Consider the following 4,952-nt stretch of genomic DNA (forward strand, 5'->3'; position numbering starts at 1 on the left):
CTTTTTTTTTTTTTTTTTTGTTCTGGTTCAGTTTTTTCTTTGCTTTTATGTCATAAGGAAAGTGCAAGAGTCAGACTAACAAAAACACGTCAAAATATGACCATATCGTGTGGTATGAATGTCATCATCTAGACGCCAATTTCATTCATTTGTTATGTACTGTTGATTTTTTCCCGATTGAAAATGGCAGGTCAGTGGCCCTTTCTAGTTTTTAGACTGGCTCATAGTTGGTGCTCAAATACAGTACCTTGAAAAAGTATTTATTCCCCTTGAAATTTTCCACATTTTGTCATGTTACAACCAAAAATGTAAATTAATTTTATTGGGATTTTCTGTAATAGACCAACATACAGTGGCACATAATTATGAAGTGGAAGGAAAATGATAAACGGTTTTCAACATTTTTTACCAATAAATATGTGAAAAGTGTGGCGTGCATTTGTATTCAGCCCCCCGACTCCATACTTTGTAGAACCACATTTCACTTCATTTACAGCTGCAAGTCTATTTGGATTTGTCTCTACCAGCTTTGCACATCTAGAGAGTGGAATTTTTGCCCATTCTTCTTTACAAAATAGCTCAAGCTCTGTCAGATTGGTTGGAGAGCGTCTGTGAACAGCAATTTTCAAGTCTTGCCACAGATTCTCTTTTGGATTTAGGTCTTTACTTTGACTGGGCTATTCTAACACATGAATATGCTTTGTTTTAAACCAGGGGTGCCCAACCAGCGGCCCGCGGGGCCCTCTGATGTGGCCCGCGACCTCCTGCTCTGGGATGGAATTATATAGAATAGAATACTGTTATTAAAGGTCAATTTATTACTAAAATCACAGTGTATATATGGACATATCTGAGAGGGATTACCTGAAGAGAAGAGGGTTCGAGGGCCATGTGTCCCCAGAGTGTGAAAGAAAAGGGATCAAGAGAGGGAGAAAAGAGGTCTACAGGTAGGGTTTAAGCTTGGGACAATCCAGAACATGTGCAGCATTGTTCCCTCAGCATTGCCACGTCGCAAACATAAGCTGTGGGCTTGAGGGAAAAAAACTGTGCAAAGTGATGGGCACTCTATTCCATCTGCTCAAAATCTTGTAACGGGTCTATTGAACTCTGGTAGCTATGGAGGACTTTTGGGCAAAATGAAGTATCTTCTCTTTCTGGGAGTCATTGAATTGGGTTAATATGTAATTTTAAAGCCAAAATAACATTTTAATCTAAATCGCCTAAATATATTCCAGGTTCATCAAAACCAAAGGTTTGGAAAGCCTTAAGGGATAAGCTCACTTTTGGGAACATGTTGCACCCGTTTTTTTAGGGTGAAACATGTAATATTTACCCACTCCTGCAGCTGCTGCCCACTCCTCTCTTCTTCTGCTTGCTTTCGCTATTTAAAAAAAAAAAAAAACGGTTCTGTGAATGATAAACTATAAGTACCCACAGCCTTTGCAGTTGTCGGCTTGTAGTTCTCAATGATCATTCATTCTTCCTGTCAGTGTGTACAAGCAGACCAATGCACTTACAAATCTGCAGGAGTCTTTGCAATGCTTTCCATGCTTTCCAGGCTCCATGTAAAAAAAAAAATACACATTTTTTACCTGCAAAAATATGTGTAAATATATTTTTTAACAGTGAACCTATCCTTTTAAATGTTTTTTTTTTTTCCAACAAACTGAATAGATTTTTCGATCCACACATTTTCAGGTATATGGGAAAATCATCCTCCCTGTGTTATTGTGTTGTGAAAACAGGACTCCTCCCACCTTCAGAATACACTAATTAGTGTTGCAGCCAATTGGTTACAGTCTCTGATCGAGTGAGTTATGCCGCGCACACACGATCATTTTTCGGCATGAAAAACAACAACGTTTTTAAAAACATCATTTAAAATGATTGTGTGTGTGTGGGCTACACATAAATTTTTCGGCTTCTGAATTTTTTTTCGAACACGCTGCATTTTTTAACGTCGTTTTAAAAATTTTTGTTTTTCGGGTTGTAAAAAATTATCGTGTGTGGGCTAAAACAAAGTTTTAAACCCGCGCATGCTCAGAAGCAAGTTATGAGACAGGAGCGCTCGTTCTGGTAAAACTATTATTCGTAATGGAGTAAGCAGATCCATCACGCTGTAACAGACAGAAAAGCGCAAATCGTCTTTTACTAACACGGAATCAGCTAAAGCAGCCCAAAGGCGAATAGAACTTCCCCTTTAGAGTGCCGTCGTACGTGTTGTACGTCACCGCGCTTTGTTCATCACTTTTTAACAACGATGGTGTGTGGGGCAACATCGTTTTTAATGATGAAGTTGGAAAAACATTGTTTTTTGGACATGCTGAAAAACAATGTTTTTTTTTCATGCCGAAAAATGATCGTGTGTACGGGGCATAAGACTATACTAACAAGCCCATTCATGAAAAGTTGACTGATAGATCGACTTCTGATTAACAGTAACGTCCATACATGGATGGAAATTCAGGTCATACCTGCTGAATCGGAAGGATTTTGATCCATGTATGGCCAGCTTAACACACACTTTTTGTTTTTTTAATTCCTTTATTTTCAAAAAGTTGCAGTTTACAGTCAGGTAAACAAAAGAGGAAAATTCATTTATTTATTTAATGATAACCAAGAGGGTCACACAATTTTGGATCCATAAGCCAACAGGCTAGGTAAGAGATAGTATATATGAGTACCAACATTAATCTGATTATCAATGTACAGGGAATATAAGGCATTCAAGGTGGTGGTGGCGGTGGAAGACCCAGAACAAATCACACCTTTTGTTTTAATGCATCTGGATTCTATATCGTGGATTTAAACTGAAAGTAAAATCGGGCTTTAACTCAATGATTTATAAAGAATCTAAAAATGTTTATTTTATGGTGCTGATGTGTCTGTGTCACTCATTTTTAGGGGGTTAGAGAGCAGTGTATTCATCCTCTGGGTTGCTCTCTTAAGCCGAAGCATTCTTGTGCCGTGTCTTTCTCACTGCAGTACTGGATGATTCGGACATATTTGGCCGTGAACTTGCACTTTGATGAGATATTGATCTTGAATCATTTTCCATTAGTGCCTGAAAATAAGGTTACTTTTTTTTTTTTTTTAGAAACAGGCGAATAAAAACAAAATGGAAACCCAGTGCATAAGTAACAAACAAAAAAAAAATTGTTCTCATTTTGAAAATCGTAGTACAATTATCTTGTGAATGCAAAAACCATAGTTTCTATCTATATATTTATATTTAAAGAAAAATTCCAGGTAACATGTAATAGGTCATTAGCTGCTGATGCTGTCTGGGAAATACTGTTAGGCCCTGTACACACGATCTGACCAAACCGATGAAAACGGACTGAAGTTCAGTTTCATCGGTCCAAACCGACTGTGTGTGGGCCCCATCGGTCAGTTATCCTTCGGTCCAAAAATGTAGAACTTGCTTTAAAATTCAACCAATAGATGCCTAACCGATAGGTCAAAACCGATGGTTAGTACTCAAAAGCATCGGTTCAAAACCCGCACATGCTCAGAATCAAGTCGACGCATGCTTGGAAGCATTGAACTTCATTTTTCTCTGCACGTCGTTGTGTTTTACGTCACCGCGTTGGACTTAATCGTTTTTTGAACTGATGGTGTGTAGGCACATCAGACCATCAGTCAGCTTCATCGGTGAATTGATGAAAATGGTCCTTCGGACTGTTCTCATCGGTTTGGTCTGATCGTGTGTACAGGGCCTAACTGTGCGGTCTTAAATCCTCCAGATTTCTCTTAGCTTGGTCCAAATAAACTTTTTAAAGTTATTTCCTTCACTAACACATATGCCTGCTGTAAGCACTGTATAAAAACTGTATGTAGCATGAGCTACAAAAAGAAAAGTAGAAAAAAAAAAATGAAATAGCAAAAGGAGATTGATATATGCAAAACCTACGAAAATGCTAAATATAATTGCAGTGCCAATCCTAATATTTTATGCTATCAATACCAATGTGCATAAAATAAATATACTAAAATATATAATCAATGAAAATAAAGTGCCATTTTGTGCAAATCATCATACAGTTATAATCCAATTTTCATATAACTGCAAATAAATAAAGCAATCATGTAAATAATAAAATGTGAGTCTCCTTATGTGCAAACAGCAAATGAAATGAGTGGTTCTGAATATGTGGCCAACACTACCAGAGCAGTTATTACTGATCACCAATCAGATATATCAATGTGTGCCCTGACACCAAAAAACTAGTGAGTGGAATACTTACCAGAATAGTGGCCTTTAAGTACAAGGGTATAATCACTGTATACCATCAATCTGTATCTCCCCACTGCATGTGTTTTACTATGTAACATATTGGTCTGCAATAAATTGTACTGCACTATGGGAATGCCTCATTTGTTTTGTTTGCGAGTAACATATCTACTACAAGTGCAGGAGTCTTTTCCATGTATGGTAGAGGCGAACTGTAGGTGATCCCTGGCTGTTTAATCCATTCTGCTATGGTGGAGATACCAGTGCCGCTGATCTTTGCTGATTTGAAAAGCTGAAGCTTGCTGAAGAATAGTCTGCATCCAACACTTTTGGGAGTTTTGGAAGTCTCTGTGTCCTTTAGTTCTATTTAGTGACACATTCGTGTTCTAGGGGCCTGGTGGAAGAAACCAGATATTGGACACTCCTGTTAGTGTCTCAGATCCTGAGGTTTCTTCAACAAGCTTGGCTTTTCAAGTGAGTAATGATCAATTGGCAGGGGGCCCCTTCACACTATTGCAGTGGGTTATCACATGCATGTTAACGCGCAGTATGTTGTTCATTGGGAACAGGCTGGCAGCATACCATAATGCAGTGTTTCCCAACTCCAGTCCTCAAGGCACACCAACAGGTCATGTTTTCAGGCTTTTATTTTGCACAGGTGATTTGATCAGTTTCACTGCCTTAGTAATTACCACAGCCGTTTCATCTGAGGGAAATC

Source organism: Rana temporaria, chromosome 13 (assembly GCF_905171775.1).
Source record: "Rana temporaria chromosome 13, aRanTem1.1, whole genome shotgun sequence".
Lineage (NCBI taxonomy): Eukaryota > Metazoa > Chordata > Amphibia > Anura > Ranidae > Rana > Rana temporaria.